This window comes from Aotus nancymaae, unplaced genomic scaffold (genome assembly GCF_030222135.1).
Source record: "Aotus nancymaae isolate 86718 unplaced genomic scaffold, 86718_ANA_hifiasm-v0.15.2.pri h1tg000006l, whole genome shotgun sequence".
NCBI lineage: Eukaryota > Metazoa > Chordata > Mammalia > Primates > Aotidae > Aotus > Aotus nancymaae.
The window spans coordinates 79,273,079-79,297,228 of record NW_026988417.1 but is presented as its reverse complement, the minus strand read 5'-3'; the positions used below and the strand labels follow the sequence as shown (position 1 = coordinate 79,297,228).

The 24,150-nt window shown below is 36.3% G+C and overlaps 1 protein-coding gene across 8 annotated transcripts in view; it reads left to right on the top strand.

The window, feature by feature from the left end:
- The window catches only part of MAPK10 (mitogen-activated protein kinase 10), a 562,186-nt gene that overhangs the window by 235,674 nt on the left and 302,362 nt on the right, over nucleotides 1–24,150 (top strand). For 3 of the 8 annotated variants that reach the window (XM_064368900.1, XM_064368907.1, XM_064368903.1), the window contains exons 1-2: nucleotides 9,888–10,290; nucleotides 17,551–17,665. The gene's annotated coding sequence lies outside the window, so the exon portion shown is untranslated. Of the gene's footprint in view, nucleotides 1–9,886; nucleotides 10,291–11,690; nucleotides 11,861–17,550; nucleotides 17,666–24,150 lie in introns of those variants that run through there. The other 5 variants (XM_064368906.1, XM_064368912.1, XM_064368902.1 and 2 more) reach the window with 3 other exon arrangements.

Below are 24,150 nucleotides of genomic sequence, written 5' to 3'. Positions count from 1 at the left end.
TTAAATAAATTTGTTATCTATTTCCTGTGAAAGACTGTATCTCTGAATATTTGCTGACCAAGTGGCTGAATTTTATCTGGGAAATTTCCAGTGAGAATTGCTGATGTCCTGAATAGTATCTCAGGTGTAGACTGGCAGGTAGGCTCAAATTTCTTCAAGTTTATTATTTCTTTAAGTGCTGCCTGAATGCTACCAGGTATCATATGATCAACTGCATCTCCTTTTGAATATACACTTTATCAAACAACAGAAGATAAATGCTTCTGGGCCATTGGACAAGGTTCACAATGTTATGTCAGGAAATTTTACTCTAAATGTGGGTTACATCTCTCACTGCAAATAGAATGTTCAATATCTGTCGAGTGACTATCATGTACTAAGGGTTGCTAGGCACTCTCACATACATTATCTAATTTGTTTCTCATGAAAAGTCTGTGAAGTGAATATTATTATCCCTATTACGTCAATGCCTAAAGTGGGAAATGAAGAGGCCATGTGATCTACACGGGTCACACAGACAGGCCTATACATATTTCCAATAAACTTTCAAAGTATTTATGCATTATCTTAAAAAATCTTTTAATTATTTTGTGCTCATATAAGGCATGTGTTGAATTTAATTACTAAAATCATTGCTCTATTTTCATGAATTTAGACAATTTTCAATATCAAATTTTTATTTTCCTGTTTCCTTGTTGAATATAACATTGCAATATAGGTGAAATAGCATGTTTAGGATATTCTAAGAAAATATTTTTTGTTAATGATTCGAAAATCCAGCAGATTTTTAGACCAAACATAAGCTGCACATATAAGTTTATGTTGATAAATATTTGGCTTAAAAATGTAAGACTACACCAAATTCATATTGTTAATTTTGATTATTACTCCTTTAAGTGTTTGGATATGATCATCATGTATTAATATTACTTATGCTATTGTTTAATTAGACAGACCCAGAATTCACCAACTAGTCAGGTGATTGCAAAAGTGTTCTCATATCAATGTTTAAAAATAAGCTCTTTAATATTAGAAATTAGAAATTTTTAGCAAGTAGTGATACTTTCAAAGCTTGTTGGAAATATGTATAGGCCTGTCTGTGTGACCTGCATAGGTCACATGGCCTTTTCATTTCCCAATTTAGGCATTGATATAATAGGGATAATAATATTTACTTTATAGACTTTTCATGAGAAACAAATTACATAATGTATGTGACAGTGCCTAGCACACCCTTAGTACATGACTAAACTCTTATTTTAATTTAATTACATCATTTTTGCTGCTTAGCAAATTTTTTGCTTCATATTTTGCTACTTAGCCTAGCTCAGTGACCACCTTTTGAGCACCATGATGACAAATTACAGTCAGAGGTCAGAATAGCCTCATTAAAAGTTGCAGGAATTGCCGCAGAGTGGGAAGTGGAATTTCCAGACCAAACTCAAATGTAATCCATGGTATCTTCATGCTTTTGTCATGCTTCTGGGACACTGCAGTGAAGCAAGGATAAGGGAAATTGGAATTGCTACAGATGTGTATGGATTGAAGTGTGAATAAACCTGGGGATGTCTGGCAAGAATAACTTTCTTTATCTCACACAACAGCTTCTGCTGGGATTAGCATCATTGTTCAAAACACAAATACCCTAATTAGATGTTTTAAGCTGCTGCTACCTGAGGAGGCTTAATCTTCTTTGATATTATTTTACAATAGACTTTCCCTCCCCCATTATCATTTGTGAACTAAATTGAAACTTTCAAAAAAAAAATGCTACTAGGATACTGAAAAGTTGTGTGTAACTGTTTTTATTGCAGCAGATATTTTGTATTTAACCACAAAGGGACATAATTTTGCTGGTTGTGGGGAGTTCCCAATCCAAAACAAAAGCAAAACCAAAACAGTGCTTTTATAAACTTAGTAACAGATGGTTCAAAGTACCATTGAATTCTAATAGTAGTGCTCTGCCCACTAGGAAAAACTTTCAGGAGACCAATTTATCTACTTTTGTTTGATGAAACACATTTGTTTTCTGAAGGTAAAATCAATTCCTGAGTAAGAAAAAAATTAAAAGTGATTCCAACATGATGGTATACATTTGTTAAAACCCATAGAACTGTATAACACAGAGAGTGAACCCTAATGTCAACTATGGATTTTAGTTAATAATGTATCATTGTTGTTCATCATTTATAACAAATGTACCACACAAATGTAAAATATTAATAATAGGGGAAACTGTGGGAAGGGATCAGGGTATAAGGGAATTCTGTATGTTTTTTTGCTCAATTTTTCTGTAAAGCTAAAGTTTCCCTAAAAATTAAGTCTATTAGGTAAAAAGAGAAGTAAGTGGAAGGTAGATCCCTTCTCTTACATGAAGTTTAAAGGTCAGAAAGTTTACTCATATTAGGAACTGTGAGTGCTTTAAATTCGCACCAATGGCAATCATTATGACAAGGGTAAGCTGTGGGCCCTGTGTTTCCCATCCCAACAGAACGATAAAAGATATTAATTAAAAACTACATTTGAGAAGTAATTTTGAGAAATTTAAATAGTTTTGTTTTCCTCAGGGCTTCTCAGCACCTTTAATTTATTAATGTAATATAGAAAACACCTTTTTGCCTGGCAAGAGTAATGCCATCTTGAAGCAAAAACCACCATGATGACTGATGTTTGGCTACTACGTAAAGTGTTCCTGCAGTAGGGTCCAAAAACAATGCCTGTAGCATAGAAAATCTCTCACAAAAATGTTTATCTAACTTCCCCAGGGGTCACAAGTTTTGCAAGAGAGTCTGAGACAGGACTAGCTATACATGTTTCACCAAAAACAAAAGCTTGCTATATAAGAATACTTTCTCAAGTGAAGGTACGGGGATTAAATGTTTTTTTCTGAGAAACTGGATTTGTCAGTCTCTTTCTTTGGCCTCTCAGCTTCCTTGGCCTGTGAGAGTAGGTTTACATAAACCTGCTCACTGTAGAACGTGCAACAAAACATGGCTTTCCAAAGGGGAGCTATTGTATGCAGCATTTCTGAAACTTTTAAATTGTGGAATAGTTTTTGCGAAGAGCCAGTGTTCCCCAAGTAGAACACACTTGGAGAATCTTATATCCTAATAGTTTCATGAAAGATATATGACTGACTCTCTGAGGGAAGGCATTCTGTGAAATGATAGTAAACATGATACTCAGAGAGTAAACGCTGAACCTTCACCATCCTCTCCTATTCAGTCAATCAGCATGTTTTATTGCTTTGTATTTCATAATTTTGCTTGCTTGCTTTTTATCAAACCCTTTGCATCCCCTTGTTGCCATCTTAATTCATGGCATAATAATCTAATTATTATGTTTATTATTCATATTAATTATTCAATCTAATTGTTGAAAGTATAGGTAGGTGACACTTCTTTAATGACATCACTATTTTAAGGCATCACTTCTTTTGCAACTCTTTCTTTCACAGTTGCTATCTCTCAACTTTCATCTGAGAGTTCAAGTCTATTCTAGATTATGGGATAGGGTGGCCAGCTTTCCCAGTTGGTTTGGGATTAAGAGATTTCCTATGATGTAGGACTTTAAGTGTTAGACGATGAGAAGCACCTGCTGGAACCTGAGAAGTACCTGGCAAATGGAGACAAGTTGGTCACCCTACTCTGGAACCACTTTTGACAAAAGACCTTAGGACATTAGTTGGTTTTACTGCTAGCCACCTTAATCCACTTGAGAATTGGATTCAGAAAGTGTTCTTCAGCACCTTCATTTCCTTCTGCATCTGAGTCCTGGCATTGAATTAGTCCCTGCAGCTGAACCTAGGAATCTGCTTACTGCCACGCTTTTCTGAAAACCTGTTTTTTGAGAGTCTGAATTCTCATCTGTTGATTGCTATGTAAACTTCCGTCAGTTGTCTGCCTCACTTCTGAGGGTTAGGTCTCTTAAATTCTGGTGACTCTGAGTCTAACCTTTCCTATTGCTGGAGCTGCTTTGGTCTGAAAAATGAAGATTCACGGTATGGAACTAGATATGCAGGTTTAGGAACCCTAACTTAATGGCTCATTCAACAGTTTCCCTTTTTCCCAAAAAAAATTTTACTTAAAAATGTTTAATGGCAGTTTCATTTACATAGGGTGAAATGCACAGATCTTAGAGTTACACTTTGAGGAATTTTGATGAATGCATATACCCATATAACTCACATCTCCATCAAGATGTAGGATCTTCTCATCACTATAGAAATTTCCCTCTTGCTGTCAACATAGTCTTTGACCGTTTGCCTCCTCCTATCACAGGCAATCACAGCTCTGATTCCTATCTCCATAGAGTAGTTTTGTCTGTTCTGAAACTTCATGTAAACAGATATATACAGTATATACTCTTGTTTTATTTCTCACTCAGCATGTTTTGAGATTCATCTGTATTGGTGCATGTTTCAGTAGTTTATTCTGAAAATGTAATGTTCTATGGTTTGTATTTATAAGGTAAGGAAGATCTCCTTGATTGGAGAGCAAGAAATATTCCTGAACATCTTTAGTCCTACCTCAGACTACACACATGATATTAAATAAATAGATTTGGACATAAAAGATACTAAATACAATTCCTTGCTTTTGAAAATAACTTAATTGACATTCATTTAAGACTCTTCTTTCAAAAACTCTTATGATTGATAAAACTGATAAGATTCAAGTCAGATTTCTATATTGCACACAGTTTTATTTGAAAGCATTTTGAAAAAGAGTTTGAAGCAGTTAAAGTGTTTTTAGACTTCAATACAAAGTTCAATGATGTAATATTGTAACAGAGGTTACCTTCTTTAATATTGGATATATCACAATTTAACATTCCATAATAATATTTGAAATAAAAAGTTTTGATAATTGTAAAAAAGAATTGTAAACTTCATATAATTATAATTAACCATAAATGTTTACTGATCACCTATCATGTATAAGATGATATGCTCTACATGGGAAAGGGAACGTTCAGGGAAGATAATGAGAAATAAAAATGATTAAGTCACAGTCAAGAGCAAGGTGAGTTTTTTATTTTTATTTTTTGAGATGGAGTCTTGCTCTGTTGCCCAGGCTGAAGTGCAATGGTGTCATCTTGGCTCACTGCAACCTCCACCTCCCGGGTTCAGGCAATTCTCCTGCCTCAGCCTCCCAGGTAGCTGGGACTACAGACACGTGCCACCACGCCCGGCTAATTTTTGTATTTTTAGTAGAGATGGGGTTTTGACATGTTGGCCAGGCTGGTCTCGAAATCTTGACCTCAAATGATCCTCCCTCCTCAGCCTCCCAAAGTGCTGGGATTACAGATGCAAGCCACCACACCGGACCAAGAGTTTTGGTTTTATCCAATCAGAAAAGGGAACTATTCAGATGTTGATTTTTTTTAAAACTAACTTGTATTACATAATCAAATTTTAGAAAAGTAATTTTCCTGAAGTGTATAGAATAGACTTAAAATATTATTTTAATAATGTAAATATAATTGAAATGAATATGTTGAGAATTAAAACCCTGTTTAGTAAGATCCACCCCAAAATATATGTGCAAGGTTGGACTCTATCATTCTGTAACTAATGCCAAGAATCAACATCTTTGGAAAATACTTCAAAAAGAGTTTCAATGGACCTGGAGCAGTGAGTGGCTCATGCCTGTAATTTCTGGGTGTGGTGATGCGTGCTTGTGGTCCCAGCTATTCAGGGCGCTAAGGTGGGGAAATCTCTTGAGCCTGGGAAGTTAAGGCTGCAGTGAGCCAAGAAAGCACCACTGCACTCCAGCCTGGGTGACAGAGTGAGATCCTATCTGAAAAAAACCCCAAACAACAACAACAAAAGAGTTTCAGGCCTGGTGAAGTGGCTCACACATATAATCCCAGCACTTTGGAAGGCCAAGGCAAGAGGTTCACATGAGTTCAGGAATTCAAGAACAGACTTAGACCTCATCTCTACTTTAAAAAAAAATAATAATAATTAGCCAGGTGGAGTGGCAGGGACCTGTAGTCCCAGCTACTTATGAGGCTGAGGCAGGAGGACCCCTTGGGCCCAGGAGGTCAAAGCTGCAGTGAGCTGTGGTTGCACCACTGCACTCCAGCTTGGGCAACACAGTGAGACCCTGTCTCAAACAAAAAAAAGAGTTTTAGTTAACCATCGTTTTAACTAAAATTTCAGTAAGGCAGGAGGAATAAAATTTGAGATCTGTTGCACAGCAGAGTGACTATAGTTAACAATAATGTACTGTATATCTTAGAATAACTAAGAGAGTAAATTTAAAGTATCTTACCATGAAAATGATAAGTGAGGTGACAGTTATGTTAATTAACTTGATTTAATTACTCCACATTGTATACATATATCAAAATAGCACAACATACTCCATAAATATATACAATTATGATTGTCAATACAAGTAACATTAATAAAAATAAATAAATTTTCAGAAAACTTAAAAAAGAAACTAATACCTAATGGATGAAAATGATTGGTTTTAACCTGTTCCTGGTTGCTATTACTTTTTAATGCTGAGTAATAGTCTATTAGGCAAATACAGTCATCCAGCAGTACTCTCAGGGGGATTAGTTCCAGGAACAACCCCTCCATACCAAAATCAGTAGATAATCAAGTCTCTTACATAAAATGACATAGTGTTCCATCCTCCTATTGTTTTAAATCATCTCTAAATTACTTATAATACCTAGTACAAAGTAAATGCTATATAAGTAGTTGTTATAGTGTGCTTTTTTCTTTTAATTGCTGTAGTGTTATTTTTTATTTTCCCCTCTTGAGATTTTTGATCTTTAGTTTTTGAATCCACAGATGTGGAACCTGTGAATATGGAGGGCTAACTGTACATCATAATTATCTGCTGTCTTGTTGATATACTTTTGAGTTGTTCCAGCTTTTGCTTATTATAAGCAAAGCTGGCATAAACATTTATGTTCAGCTTTTTTTTGGTGGACGTAGGTTTCCATTGTCTTGGATGACTCCCTATAAATAAAAGTGTTGAGTCATACTTTAGGTGTAGGTTTATAATTATAAAAACTACCAAACCATTTTCCAGTGTAGTTTTATCATTTTATACGCCTACCAATAATGTAGAAAAGTTTTGGTTTTTCTATATCCTTGTCAATATTTGGCGATGTTAGTCATTTTAATTTTAGTCATTTTTGTGGGCATGAAATGGTATCTCATTTTGGTTTTAATTTGCATATTTCTGCTGGCTAATGATATAGAATACTTTTTCATATGTTTATTGGCCACTTACAAATTTTCCTTTGTCAAATGCCTTTTCTAGTCTTTTGCCTATTAAACACAATTGTTTGCTTGTGTTTATTATTGAATTGTAGGAGATGTTTTATATAATCTAGGATTTGTGTGTACCATTAATATTTTCAGCTATCAAGAGTATTCAGATATATGTATCATCTAAACTGTGGCTTGTCTATTCATTTTCTTAATGATAACTTAGGATAAATGGAAACTTTTAATTTTGATGAAGTCTCTTTTTTTCTATTATGGTAAGTGTTTTCTGTATCTTAAGAAATCTTTGCCCACTGCAAGGTCAGAAAGCCATCTTTAAAAAAGATATATTTTAATAACTTTATATATTTTAGCTTTTATGTTGAGGTGTACAATTCATCTTGAATAAATATTTATGTTTACAATGTAAGGTAAGAGATGAAGTTCATTTTTTCCTCGTTGATGTATATTACTTGGCATTGGCTTTTTAAAAATTATTTTATTTTATTTTTAATTGACAATAATTATATATAATATGGGGTATAAGGTGAATGTGATGTTTTGATACATGTATATACATTGTAGAATCATCAAATCAGACTCATTATCTGTCATCTCAAATATTTGTCATTCTTTTTAGTGAGAACATTTGAAATCCTCTCTTTTAGCTATTTTGAAATAGGCAATATATTATTATGAAGTATAGTTACTGTACTGTGCAATGGAACACCAGAGCTTATTTCTCTTTTCTAATAGAAACTTTGTACCCATTAACCAATGTCTCCCCTTTCCTTGTCCACCTCTCTGTCCTCCAGCCACTGGTAACCACCATTCTACTTTCTATTTTTACAAGTTTGTCCTTTTTAAAATTTCACATATAAGTGAGATTATGTGGTATTTGTCTCACTGTGCCTGGCTTATTTCACTTACCATAATGCCCTCTAGGTTCATCCATATTGTTGCAAATGACAGAATTTCCTGTTTTTATGAGGCTGAATAGTATTCCTGTGTGTGTGTGTTATACATAATACACACACACACACACACACACATATATATATATATAAAATTTTAAAAATCCATTCATCTGTTAATGGACATGTTTTTATGACTATTAGAATAGTGATGCAATAAACATGGGAGTGTAGACATCTCTTCAACATACTGATTTAATTTCTGTGGGATTGGGGAATTGATTTTTGATATCCAAACTTAGTATAGAATACCTCAAAAGCCATAATGCCAATTATTTTGTGTTATAAAGTTGTTTGGCTATCAATTCATATTTTTGCATGAGATAGTTATCTTGCAGGTGGGCCCATTGAGAAGACTAGCAAGTGGTCTTGATTGATTCTTGTTGAAATTGAAATTAGAGTAAAGGGACGTCCAAACACTTATCCAATGGACTATAATGACATACAACTAATTCAAACCTTTCTTTTTCTAATTTTTCTTCCCAAATAAAACAACAGCAGCAACAGCAACAAAAACAAAACCTTATTTGTTTCTTACAGTTTTCTGATGTGTTTCAGTGTCTACAGTCACTGCTGAGTTTGCATCTGTTGCATGTTGTATCTTACTGGTAACATATGGAAGAAACTTCTTATTCATATAAGTATGTTGGTTCTAAAACATAACGTGGAATCACATACAACTCAGCACTACTTAGTAGCAATAAACAGAAACCTACCTCAAAGGAGTGTAAGCAAAAAAGGAATTGAATTAGATTATGTAATTTGACAAGTACAAAGCCTAGAGATGGTTTAAGCAAAATTTGTACTGAAAATTTTTCTTACATAAAACAGGTAAAACAAATTTGGTAAACCTGATTTTTTTTTTAATAGTGCAAGTAGTCAACTGCTGTCATTCCAAGAAACTATTATTTGTAGATAGTAAAACTGTATGGAGACTTAAAAAATACCCTATAACTGTTAAAGGAAGAGCAAATTACTTAAATAAAATTACGACATTAGTTCCAAATAGTAACAGTAAAATTTGTATCCGTTTTCTAGAAAATATCTGCAATTAAAAAAAAAAAAAGAACGCTGATGCTTTAACTCAAATTAATCAGTATTTTCTTTGTACTCTCAGATTGCAACCTAAGTATTAGTCTGTTGAGTTTGGTTTGGTGGATATTTATTCAGGATTTTTTTATAAAAACAAGGAAACAGAGAAGAGGAACAGTGCTGTGCAAATGACCTCGGGATTCAGGCGAGACTCAAATGCCTGCTTCTCTTCTAAGGTTATTACCGTCTCTTACTTGTTTGACGTTTAGAGATATCGCAGGAGATAGTTGAAAAGCAGAGGTTGACTGCATTTCCAGTGATGTTTTGCTCTGCTGGTATTTGTTCCTCGGTGCTGCTGTGCAAAGGGCCAGAGCTGCATCAAATGGATCTTTTCTTCAGGTTGTGCAGGCTGGCTGCCTTGATGCAGTTGCTGATGTTTGCTGCTGACAATCTTTATTCTTTACATTTGCCTGGTCCTCATTTAACCGGAAAACACAGTAGCCGTAGCTGCACATAGACTTTTCCTCTTTCTGTTTCTCCCTCATACCCCTCCCTAGACCTCTCTGGGCTTTGACGTCATGTGTGCTCCTTTCAGTTGCCATAGCAACCCCATTCCCCAAGCCCTCTCTGTCCGTCTCCTCTGGTAGGTTCCACAATGGTACAGGCAGCATCACGCTGCACAATGGTTTCTAGGCAGTGAAAGAGGGTGATTCAGCAAGCCACTCTTCTTCTTTTCTCTTTCACCTCCCCTTCACTTTTTATTTTTATGGGGGTGGGTGGTGCTTGCTATATGCTTACCTTTTTCTTTTCTTTTTTCATTTTTACAAATTTCCTTTTTTGTCCTCACCCCTTAATTCCTAGGGGCTTGAGTGAGTTTAAGATTGGGTTTTCTTGGAAATCACCTGTCCATCGTTAATTTTAAACAATTTCCCTATCTCCAAAGAATCTCTTCATTATTACAGTCTGGAATGTGGTTAATGAAAAACAAGTAGGGAGGATTTCTGGGGCAAACACTGCTGGATCAGGATCGTAGTTCTCAGGCACGGAATGGTAGGTGGCTCTTTGCTCGTTCTGGGTTCTAACCTGTTTTTGGAGGGTGGGGTGATGTCTATTGATTGCTCCTGGTGGGGCGGGAGAGGGAGTTTGGAAGAGACGCTAGAAATGGGGTGGAAAGCAGGTTAATCAAGTGAACTAGCTTTGAGGCAAGAAGCCACCAGCTTTATCCTCTGTGCAGAACATCTCTTAACCAGACTTGGGCGTGTTGAAACCTTTCTGTTTGGAGTGAGGGGTAGCAGAGGGAGGGAGGGATCATTCTTATTGTGACCAGGGGTTTTTAGACCAATGCAGAGCTACAGAAGGAGAGAGAGACAGAGAGAGAGAGAGAGAGAGAGAGAGAGAGAGAGAGAGAGAGAGAGACCGACCATACAGAGAGGGAGAGGGAGAGGGAGAGAAAAAAAAAGCTATGCTTGTTAAACTGCTGACCTTAGTTCCATATCTGAAAAATACAATGGGTTCTATAAAATATTTAAAATAATGTCTTTTAGTTTGAATTTATGTTTACTTCCTGAGAAGTATAACTTAAATATTTTAAGATGTATTTTACTAAGGAGCAGTATTTATATATATATTAGGTTAAGACTAATGGCATTACTCTTGCAGAACAACTCTAGGCTAAATCTGAGCTGGAGAGAGGAACACAGAACAGAGGTCAGGTTAGAGATAAGAGGAAGCATTGGCACTGCAGTCAAATAGGTAAGGGGTCCCTTTAAGAAAGTGATCTCCTAGTCACAGCAGGCAGGATTTTTTTTTTCATGGCAAGGTTCCCAGGTATTCTGTGCTGGGATACTGTGTCCCCTACAAATGTCAGAGCTCTTTTGGAAAAAAAATCAGTAATAAGTATGGCGATATATTTATTAGAATCTATGTATTTATGCCTTCAACAAAAAAATGTAATTTACTGGAAAATCTGTAAGTAAATCAGATTATAGATATTACAAGAAAATTATTCATCTATATATTTTTCTCACCCTCCTCCCACATTTAAATCTAGAGACCTAGTCTCTACTTTTACCCCTCTAAACAGATAACTTCCCAGGGTACTGCAATTTAACCACAGAAAAAGAATGGCTTACCCCAGAGCAGCAGGCTCTGAAGCAATCACAAGGTTGTTTACATGGGCTGCCTTTGGTGCATAGCCTGACAGTGTCTATACAGCAGCCTTGCCTGCTTCTGGTATGTTGACGATAACTTTTATGAACAAACTGCAAGGAAGCAGGCTAAGTCATATGGGACAGGCCACAGTTCAGGTGGAAAGAAAATGAGTGGAAATGCACCAGGCATTGCCAGTACAACATCCAATATCTACCTCTATCCCTAATCTGCTAGTTGTCGGACCCTGGAAGATCCCACAGAATGCTCATCAACATATTTAAAATGGTTGCAGTAAGGACCGTTTCTCTCAGAGAAGCGTCTGTGAATTTTCTACTTTAGGTCCGTATAGATGTTATAAGTATATAACAAATAAATATATAAATGTAGCACAAGCTTCCGACTTCACTTCAGAACCATTGGATTTTAGGGTTTGGATGCTTTGGATGATGTAGCAGCTTGGCTGCCTCTGGTATGTATTCCCATCTCTTCCTTGATCACACTCTTAAAATTGACATAAAGTATTGGATTAGGTTATTTTATTATGTGGAGCAAACTGGGGTTTCTCTCCCCTACAATGGACTAGAAAATCAGATGACAAATGTGGTGTGACCTTAAATATTAGAGTCTTCATGCTTTCTCATTTGCATGTCACTCCTCCGCTGTTGCAAAGTGTCTTTAATTTGAGGGGCTCCTGTTCTTAAAATTCTCACAGTTTCAGTAAAAAGATTCTGGATAATGAGGCAGTAAGAAATTATATTCAGAGTGGAAAAATCAGCTGCCTCCAGCTTCCTGCCTGCTCGCCCCAGAACAGCATCTGCTGTTGAGAGGAGTGTGTTTGCCATGCTGGAAGGGGATGTTTATGAACAGATCCCAGAGGGACTGAGTGTGTTTTTGCTGTCATTGTCTGGTACATCTGCAGCTATTAGTATTTAATGGTTTCATAGTACATGGTCTATATATTTTAGGGTTAGAATGAACTGAGAATTTATTGTCAATGCTATAAAATGTAAGTATTTTAAATTTATAGAAAAATTAATAAGATTTTCCTTGTTAGTATATCATACAGGAATATCATAAGCAAAACAAATTTGCCCAACCTAAGTAATCTGAAAAACCTCCCATGTTTAAAGGCATAAACAAGGTTTTATTGTGGTTTCATGTAAATCAATCTCTTTCTTTGGGTGAAGCCTAGTTATAAATTCTTCTTACGCTGATACTAAAAGCTAAAGACAAATTGGGTGTTTACTTGTTTGTTAAATATGGGAATAGATATTCTCCCTTCATGCTCCAGTTCTGGCCTCAGGTCACATTTGTAGCTAAAGGACTTGCAGTGGAATTGGTGTGTTCAAATCGAATGATTGCTTGGCCGCTTATCAGAATAATGGACTCAAAACAAGAGAGACTTCCTTCAATTGGAATAAATAGCAAACACATTGTTGTCTTCAATTCTTTCTTCATTGCCCTTTCTATTTCCTCTTACAGTCTTTTTTAAGCTTTTGGTTGGACATTGCAACAATCATACAAAAAGAGGCACGGAAGTGTCCAGTAGTGACAAGAATGGAGTACAATGCTCTGTTTGCTGCAGGACTGCTGAGTGCCTTCCTCTTACCACACATGCATCTATTATTGCATCTTCTTCTGAGGACCAAGGACTTGTGGAAAAAGTTGGGCCTAGAGACTAGTAGGGGAGATGCTTACTGGTAAAGAAGAACAGGGTCCATTTGCTTCTTTGGCATATTGGATGTATTTATTGCATTACATAAGTCTGAGATGAGACACTGTATTGCTGATTCAGATGAAAAGATCATGCTGCATATTGATTGTTTAAAAAAATGTAACTTAGAATTGGAGCCCGTCTTTTCAGAAATTCACCTACCTGTACATGTTTGCATAGTTAAGTTGTAAGGTTTTGACTAAAGATTATTCAGTTTGAGTACATTTTATCCTCATGAGCCAATCAAGGCAAAGAAGGAAAATACGAAAACCGTTTTGCACACCTTTTGTTTTCTGTATTTAATAGGGAGAAGCTTTATTTCTTATTGTGAATCTTGGTAGAAACTCTTAAGAGAAGACATCAGGTAATATTGAAAATCACTAAATAGAAACATTTTAGGTTTAAAATGTAGACCTCAAACATATACTATATTTGGTAAATAATTTTCTAGTTTATTTGATGTTTTGGATCCATAACAAGCCACTATGGCTTTTCTCACGGTTATCTCTGGTGACTATGAGATGTAAAACCCTTAAGGCTTGTGGAAATAACGCTTGTAGGAATGGAAATTGAAGTTTTCAATGGAAAAAGGAATGACTAAAGTCTCCTGAGAAGCATTCCTATCCACAGCTGCTCTAAAACCCTGAGGTGGTGTGCAGGTTTCAGGCAAAGCTCCCCTATAGGGCAATCGGGCATTTGCAGTGACCTGCTCAGTAATAAATAGGAGTTTCACTACCGTGTGTGTGTGTGTGTGTGTGTGTCTGTGTGTGTGTGTGTGTTTGTGTGTATGAAGAAAAACAAAAACAAAAACAGCAACAGCAGTGACTTTAAAGTTCCAGAAATTCATCTTAGTGACTTGTCTTCACAGAGATAAAACTGACTCCTGTTTGTCTATGTTAACCTGCCTGGGTGTCCTGTGCGTTTTCTGAAAATGGATTGCTTAAAGCAATTGTCCTCTTCTTATACAGTAGAAATGGGATCTGAAAGCATTGATAGTGAATTGAAGGTCTTAGGTTAGGTCTGTTTATTTGGCAATGTTTATTCAGTGTTTGTAGGTGGAAGCTCCATCGCAGCACTTACATAGTATAGTAATTGCCTATTCTTGTATTACCTGTATTCTCTACTAAGTTATAATCCCCATCAGGGACTGACTTTGTCTGTTTGGCACACAATAGGGACACACCAAATATTCATTAAATGAATATCTCTCATGTACTGAATTCTCTGCTAAGTTCTTTTTTTTTTTTTTTGAAAGAGAGAGAGAGAATAGGAAGGAGGAAAAAGGAAGAGAAAGAGAGAGAGAGAATGGGGAGGAGGGAGAAGGAAAAGAAAGAGGGAGAGAGAATGGGAGTATTGCTTTCTTGCCCAGGCTAGAATGCAGTTTAGTAATGGGTATTGAAAACCTCTTTTATACCAATAATTATGCTTGATGTAAACAGGAAGGAATAAGGGGAGAAAATAACAAACGAGCAGCCAACCAATATTTCATTTAAACCTATGAAATGCTATGCGATTACTGAGGAGTGATTTACTTCCAATTATATAGTCACCTTTGGAATAGGTGTGAGGTGGTAATGTATGTTTTGTGTATTTGAAGTGGAGAGTTCTATAAATGTTTATTAAGTTTACTTGTTCCGGGTCTGAGTTCAAGTTCTGAATATCTTTGTTAATTTTCTATCTCGTTCATCTATAGAATCGTTAGCTCTTCTTGTTACATTGATCCTTTTGCCATAATGTAATGTCCTTCTTTGCCTCTTTTGATCTTTGTTGCTTTAAAGTCTACTTTATCAGAGGCGAGAATTGCATCTCCTGCTTTTTGTTTATTAGTTTATTTTTACTCTCTGTTTGATTGGTAAATCTTCCTCCTTCTCTCTGAGTCTTTGTGTATTGTTGCATGTAAGATGGGCCCGGATGCAGCATACTGATGGGTTTTGGCTTTTTATCCAATTAAAATATATATAGGTTTAATACCGGCGTTTGATGCTAGCTGGCTGTTTTGCCCATTAGTTGATGTAAATTTTTTATTGTGTTAAAGTTCTTTGCTTTTTGATATATTTTTGGAAAGGCTGATATTGGTTGTTCCTTTATATGTATAGTGCTTCTTTCAGAAGCTCTTGTAAAGCAGGCCTGGTGGTGGTGAACTCTCTAAGTACTTGTTTGTTCGCAAAAGGTTTAATTTTTCCTTCGCTCATAAAGTTTAGTTTGGCTGGATAGGAAATTCTGGGTTGAAAGTTCTTTTCTTTAAGGATGTTAAATATTGGTCCCCACTCTTTTCTGGCTTGTAGGGTTTCTGCTGAGAGATCTGCTGTAAGTCTGATAGGTTTCCCTTTATGGGTAACCTGACCTTTCTCTCTGGCTGCCCTTAGTATTTTCTCCTTCATTTCAACCCTAATAAATCTGGCGATTATGTGCCTTGGGGTTGGTCTTCTTGAAGAATATCTTTGTGGTGTTCTCTGTATTACCTGGAGTTGAATATTACCCTGCCTTGCCAGGTTGGGAAAATTTTCCTGAATGATATCCTGAAGAGTATTTTCCAACTTGGATTCATTCTCTTCATCACATTCAGGTACACCTATCAAACGTAAATTAGGTCTTTTCACATAGTCCCATATTTCCTGGAGACTTTGCTCATTCCTTTTCATCCTTTTTTCTGCATTCTTGTCTTCTCATTTCATTTCACTGAGCTGGTCCTCGACTTCTGATATCCTTCCTTCTGCTTGATCAATTCGACTGTTTAAACTTGTGCATGCTTCGCAAAGTTCTCGTGTTGTGTTTTTCAGCTCCATCAATTCACTTATATTCTTCTCTAAATTGTCCATTCTCGTTAACAGTTCGTCAAACCTTTTTTCAAGGTTCTTAGTTTCTTTGCATTGGGTTAGAACAAGTTCTTTTAATTCACAGAAGTTTCTTATCACCCACGTTTTGAAACCTGCTTCTGTTATTGGAACACAGGTGTAATCTATTAAGCCTTGTTCTGTTACTGACGAGGAATTGCAATCCCCTGTAGAGGGAGAGGCATTCTGATTTTGAGTATTCTCTGCCTTTTTACGCTGGTTTCTTCCCTTCATTATATATTTGTCCGTCTGTCGTCTTTATAATTACCGGCTTTCTAACTGGGTCTCTGACGTCCAACTTGTTGATTCCCTGCACTGAGATCTGAGCAATCCACTGAGCCGGCCAAAACAGTGGTGTTAAGATTGATGGTGCTTTTCTGCCCGGGAATCTCCGGACTCTGCACCAAGAACTGGCGTGCTAAGGCACCAGCAAAACCACCACACCGGCCACAAGAGTCGCCCTGGTGACCCGTGGGGCTCCTTCACTGGGAATCTCCTGGTCCGTGAGCAACAAATATTCGTCTGAAAGTGTGGCGTCCTCTCGTTCTTTGCGCTTTCACTGGGAGGTACGTGCCCGAGCTGCTAATCATCAGCCATCTTGGATCTCTCTCCTCTGCTAAGTTCTATGGTAGAAAAAATTGAGAAACGGTAACACAAAATTTCTGCCAATTGGAACTTATACTCATTTGGGGAGATGAGGCTAAATACCAATAAAGATGGTATAAAATCAAGGGCCCATATTAGTGTTTTGATAATAAGTGCAATAGAAATTCAGAGGAGAAAGGAATCCACCTCGTCTGAAGTGGCGGTAGGTAATAATTAGGCCACACTAGGGTATCGGGGTGAGGTGGTGGGATGATGAGAGAGCAGTAGTCCTAGAAGTAATTGTAAACACCTGGCCAGGAAAGAGACTCAGTGTGGCAAAGAAGAGGCTTCTTTTGGGTATGATGACCATATTTTCCAAACTAGAAATAAAAACTTATGGTTTCACAATGGGTGGCATGTTAAAAACTGCCACAGAGTCTGAAGAATCGTGTCTAATATAATGGTGGGAAGAACAGGCGATAATGGTGAAAAAGTAGGTTTGTAACTAGATCAGGTGATGGAAGAACATAAATACAGGTCTTTTCGGACCAACTCCAGTTTAGGTTTACTTTCTTTTGCATACTTCAGAGGTTTTCAAAATTATCCTCCTTTATTTGTACCTATGTAACCATTATTCCAATTAAATCTTATATGAAAAGCAGAATATGTAAATGTATGTAACAGTGGAGCTCTCCCAGTTGAGGATGAATGGGGTGCCTTGTATTAGAAAACCAAATTCATATCACAAGACCAATTATATCAACTGAAATCGGAATTACTAATTTGGTTTATGCTCAGATATTAAAATATCTAGTTCTTCTGGTATTGATAATATCAAAGTTCTTGTGCTTGCAATAAATTATGAATAGAGATAACTACCTTGAGATGTTTTCTTTCCTCTGCCTGCACTCACCCACCCAATAACCAATTGTCTTTGATGTCAGCTTTTTGGTTTTCTAAATACAGGTGAAGTTCCCATTTAAATCTTAAAATCAAACTCATCTGTTTTTCGGCTTTACTTTTCAGGCTAGTGTGAGAAACACCAACGACAGACCCATCTCAGATCTTCACTATGGCAACTCATGCAAGAAACTGTTGAATTAGACCTGTTTCCTATAGATGAGAAACCATACAAGCTGTGGTGAGTTGCAAATTTAAAAACATTTCTTAGCATGAAAACTGTGATCTACATAACCAATTTAAATATTGCAGATGGTTTGGTATATGGATCTGGAGAAATACTGCTCCAAATAATGTCAACTACAGAAGTGAAAATCAATAGAACAGAATGTTTAATGGTGTGGTACTACTAATACCACATACAATAGTGAAAAGTGTTGAAGTGCATGGGTGCAGCATATACTACCACCATGGATGATACCTGCAATTAACATTTTCATGTGGCAGAGTAACAGTTGGGTACCGTTATTTTTAAATGACTTTTATTATTTGCAACATTGTACTATATTGTACTGATTCATCTTTAGTAGAAAAATTGGTTCTGAGCTAAATTATGGTTTTCAATTTCTTTTAGGAACACACACACACACACACACACACACACACACACACACACACACCCCATTTAGCTTTTCTGAAATAAGAGTAGAGAAATCACAGTTTTATAAAACTCAATTCATGGGCGTTTTAGCCTACAAATCCTTTTGCTTAACAAAACAATGTTAAAAATAGATCCAGTTGCTCTGCCTAGTTGGAATAACTTTAAAAATTTATTATTTTATAAAAATATCAGCACACACAGGTAGAATATCTTTTTAAATCAAATACTTGATGCTTCATAGTCACCAAAGTCAATAATCAATAGATTCCAGCAGAGATGAATGAGTTATAATCTGTCAAGTAACATCTTTGAGAACTAGAGTTTGACTGTGGTGTTTATCAGACTCCAAAAGAAGCTGTTTTGAGCTAGTGATCAATATCTTTCTTTCATTTGCCTAGTGGCTTATATAACTCTAGATAGGTAGGCTCCCCTGTGAATTAATGTATAGCCTATAACTGCAGAAGACTGTTGAAATTAATCGTAGAGTTACTTCATATAGTGATTTTATAAAACAATTCATAAAACACAACCTGTCTCCCATTATATTGAGGAAACAGATCTAATAGCCATCACTATACTGTGCTTAGTCAAAATGTATTTAATAAGTATTATAAAGAATCACAATTGCCAATAACAAACCATTTTTGATCTAAAATAAGGGCAATTTTATATGGTTTAACCTAATATATTATATGTTACTGCCAATCATGTAGAAAGCATATTATGCTCTCTCCATTCTGAATATTACTTCACTAATCAAACTCTTATTGAGAATCTGTGATATAGGTAGCAGGTTTAGCTTTGGGGGTAGATAAAAGGCAGTCCCTGCTTTAAAGGAGCCCTCAGTCTAAAGAGTGTAGTGCTTATAATAAAATGTGCTTATTAATGGGGTAGTTGTGTTACAGAGTGTGGCATTTATAAAATGCTATTACATGAGTAGGTATAGAGTGCCAAAGGAAGTTCATCAGAGGAGACTCTAATGCAGATGTGGTAGAGATTAGTCAAGGAAGGGTTCCCAGTGGAAGGGATCTTTTAGTGGACTATTAAGCACAGTAAGAGGATAGCCAGGGGAAGGGAGGATGCAGTGCATAGTGGGAACATTTTTTAACAGACCAGAAGCCTGAGAGAGCATGATTGTGTGGGGATACTAGGTATCGTTTACTATGCTGGAGCAGAAATTGTAGTGGCAGAGATAAAGTTAAAGAGGAATACAAGACATGTGCCATGAAGGGTCTCTTAGATAAAATTAAGGAGTTTGGAATTTGTTTTAAAGTGAAGAGCTTTTGAAAGATTTTAAGTAGGAGATTGACATAATCAGTTTATTTTTTATACCATACACATAGAAGAGTGTATAAAACATAGGTTAAAGAATAATTGTAAAACAAACATCATGTAAACAAATCAAACAAATAAATCAAACATTACATAATGCACTCCTGGCAAGCCCTTATGTGTCCCTTTCAGATCACATGCTTTTCCTTCCCCACTTCTAACTACTATCCTACCTTTTGTCATGCACATTACCTTGCTTTTCTTTGTAGGTTTTCTAATTATGTGTGCATCTCTGTGCTGTAAATCTTGGTTCTGACAATGCTTCAGCTCCATGTATTTGGAATTATAGCATATAGACTCTCAATCACCTGATGATTTTGCTAACATTGTGAGATTCTTTCATGTTAATGCATGGAGTTTATTCATGTAAATTGTTGTATAGTATTCTACTGTATTACTATGCCAAAATGTACTTATCTAGTCTACTGTTGTTGAACATTTGGATTAAATCTATTTTATTTAATGCTAGTATAAATATAAATTTAATATCATTTTTATGTTTATATATTAGTTATCATAGATTCTGGTATTTACCCTTCTCTAGGATAAATATCAAGGGAAGGAACTGCTGAGTTTTTGGGTATGTGCGCCTTTAATTTTCCTAAATAATTCCAAAATATTTTCCCCAATCAGTTGCATCAATTTACATTCCCAGCAGCAGTATGTGAGAAACTCTACATTCTCAGCAACACTTGATTTACAAGTTCTTAAATTTTGCTAATCAGGGAGATACATAATTGTACTCATAGAAGTATTAATTTGCATTTTGCTGATTACTAATGAAGAAGAGCATCTTTCCATTTTTTTTTTTTTTTTGGTAATTTTGTTTTCCTCTTTTGTGAAGTGCCTGCTCAAATTTCTTTGAGATGTGTCTTCCAAAATAATAACTAACACTTATTGAGTTCTCACTGTGTAATAGGCACTATAGTAAGTACTTTATGAACAGTTCATCTTCCTATTATCCCTATAATTTGCGGGTAAGGAAACCAAGGTTTAGAGAGGTTAAATCACTTACTGACAATCACACAGTTAATAACAGTGGAGTTAGCATTCAAGCCCAAGTCTTTCTGATTCCAGAGTTCTTCAGTTTCCCAGAGAGTGTTTGGAAGGGGATTTGATTAGAACCAGGGAGAACATTTAAGGTGCTATTGCAGGAATCTGGTTAAAAAGTGCATAAACCAAAGAATTTCCAGTAAGGCATATGTAACAAACAACCGGACTTGGTAATGAATGTGGTGGGCAAAGAAGAGGAGGGATTTAAAATGTCTCAAGTTTTAATACCTATCAGCTAGGTAGATTCAATATTAGTCATAAAATGTGTATACACACACACACACATTGTACGTGTATACACACATTGTATGACTAATATTGTCATCTATTGTACATATATTATATAATACATTGTTATATATTGTGTGTGTGTATATATATATGTATATATATAGAGTACAGGTATTGTTGTATGTACTAAGAATTCATTTTACAAAGTCCAGGCATTGTAGTAGGTACTAGAATACATTTTATAACTCTACAATTCAATCAGATGAATTTAGTTCACAGGTTCATACATTTTAGGGTTTAAAGCAACGACACTGTTCATTTGGGTCAAATCTTTACTTTTTTTTTTTTTAAAGATATGAAAGCCGCTGCTAAAATAAGGTAAGTGGCTTGTTTGTTCAGGATCACATGCTACTAGGTGTCAGGTTAAGAATAGATATCAGGCCTGCAAAAAAAATGCAAAGAAATAACAACCACCCGATTTTTAAATTAACAAGTGATGGCACAATCAACGTATTCTATTTCCTAAATATTTCTCAGATCAATCTCTTTTCATCTAAATCTGTTGTTACTGCCATAATTTAAGTCCTACTCCTCATCTTTAGCAGGTTTATTTAAATAGCCTAGTATATTATCTTCTTGTCCATTATTCTACCAGTGAAGCCACCAGACTTTTTATTTAATTTCAGTTGTTACTGTATAATTTCCCTACTTAAAGAATTTTTGATATACTCTGTCATCCATGTAATAACTTCCCTTTTCCTTAAGACATGTTATACTCCTGCAGGGCAGGTGGCTCATGCTTTTGTAATCCCAGCACTTTGGAAGGCCATGGCTGGTGGATCACCTGAAGTCAGGAGTTTGAGACCAGCCTGGCCAACATGGTGAAACCCCATCTCTACTAAAAATACAAAACTTAGATGGGCATGGAGGTAGGCACCTATAATCCTAGCTACTCGGGAGGCTGAAGCAGGAGAATCACTTGAATCTGGGAGGCGGAGGTTGCAGTAAGCCGATATCACACTGCTGCACTCCAGCCTGTGTGACAAAGCGAGATATGTCATACTCCTGTTCATCCCCATATTAGACACTCATGACCTTTTAAATAGCCTGGCAACACCAGTGTGCTTCAGTCTCATCACACATACTCAAGTATTTCCTACCTCTGTGATTTACTTCATGCTGTTTATTATGCCTGTTTTTGCTCTGCAAAACCCTTACTTACTGCTTTCCATCCTTTAAGACGTTTGCAGCTCTAAGATGGTTTGGGGACTAGCAGCATGGACATCTCCTGGAGACTGATAAAAATGCAGCATCTCGGGTCCTACTACTCAGACACACTGATTAAGAAACTGCATTTTCACCAGATTCCTAGGAGATTTTAATACATGTTAAAGTTTGAGAGTACTATTTAGAACCACTTTAGATTTCATAAGATTCTTTTTTTTTTTTTTTAAGAAAGGAAGAAAGAAAGAAAAAGAATAAAGAAGAGGAAGAAAAAGGAAGAGAAAGAGAGAGAGAGAATGAGAGTATTGCTTTCTTGCCCAGGCTAGAATGCAGTTTAGTAATGGGTATTGAAAACCTCTTTTATACCAATAATTATGCTTGATGTAAACAGGAAGGAATAAGGGGAGAAAATAACAAACGAGCAGCCAACCAATATTTCATTTAAACCTATGAAATGCTATGCGATTACTGAGGAGTGATTTACTTCCAATTATGTAGTCACTTATGGAATAGGTGTGAGGTGGTAATGTATGTTTTATGTATTTGAAGTGGAGAGTTCTATAAATGTTTATTAAGTTTACTTGTTCCGGGTCTGAGTTCAAGTCCTGGATGTCCTTGTTAATTTTCTGTCTCGTTGATCTATAAAATCGTTAGCTCTTCTTGTTACATTGATCCTTTTGCCATAATGTAATGTCCTTCTTTGCCTCTTTTGATCTTTGTTGCTTTAAAGTCTACTTTATCAGAGGCGAGAATTGCATCTGCTGCTTATTATTTATTTGTTTATTTTTACTCTCTGATTGGTTGATAAATCTTCCTCCTTCTCTTTGTTTTGAGTCTTTGTGTATCGTTGCATGTGAGATGGGTCTGGATGCAGCATACCAATGGGTTTGGCTTTTTATCCGATTAGAATATATATAACTTTAATACGGGCATTTGATGCTAGCTGGCTGTTTTGTCCATTAGTTAGTGTAAATTTTTCGTTGTGTTAATGTTCTTTTCTTTTTGATATATTTTTGGAAAGGCTGATATTGGTTGTTCCTTTATATGTATAGTGCTTCTTTCAGAAGCTCTTGTAAAGCAGGCCTGGTGGTGGTGAACTCTCTAAGTACTTGTTTGTTCGCAAAAGGTTTAATTTTTCCTTCGATTATAAAGCTTAGTTTGGCTGGTTAGGAAATTCTGGGTTGAAAGTTCTTTTCTTTAAGGATGTTGAATATTGGTCCCCACTCTTTTCTGGCTTGTAGGGTTTCTGCTGAGAGATCTGCTGTAAGTCTGATAGGTTTCCCTTTATGGGTAACCTGACCTTTCTCTCCGGCTGCCCTTAGTATTTTCTCCTTCATTTCAACCCTAATAAATCTGGCAATTATGTGCCTTGGGGTTGGTCTTCTTGAAGAATATCTTTGTGGTGTTCTCTGTATTACCTGGAGTTGAATATTACCCTGCCTTGCCAGGTTGGGAAAGTTTTCCTGAATGATATCCTGAAGAGTATTTTCCAACTTGGATTCATTCTCTTCATCACATTCAGGTACACCTATCAAACGTAAATTAGGTCTTTTCACATAGTCCCATATTTCCTGGAGACTTTGCTCATTCCTTTTCATCCTTTTTTCTCCAATCTTGTCTTCTCGTTTCATTTCACTGAGCTGGTCCTCAACTTCTGATATCCTTTCTTCTACTTGATCAATTCGACTGTTTAAACTTGTGCATGCTTCGCAAAGTTCTCGTGTTGTGTTTTTCAGCTCCATCAATTCACTTATATTCCTCTCTAAATTGTCCATTCTCGTTAACATTTCATCAAACCTTTTTTCAAGGTTCTTAGTTTCTTTGCATTGGGTTAGAACAAGTTCTTTTAATTCACAGAAGTTTCTTATCACCCACGTTTTGAAACCTGCTTCTGTTATTGGAACACACTCGTTCTCCATTAAGCCTTGTTCCGTTACTGATGAGGAATTGCGATCCCCTGTAGAGGGAGAGGCATTCTGATTTTGAGTATTCTCTGCCTTTTTACGCTGATTTCTTCCCTTCATTATATATTTATCCGTCTGTTGTCTTTGTAATTACTGACTTTCTAACTAGGTCTCTGAGCAGACGTCCAACTTGTTGATTCCCAGCGCTGAAATCTGAGCAATCCACTGTGCTGGCCAAAACAGCCATGTTAAGATTGATGGTGCTTTTCTGCCTGGGAGTCTCCGGACTCTGCACCAAAAACTGGCGTGCTAAGGCACCAG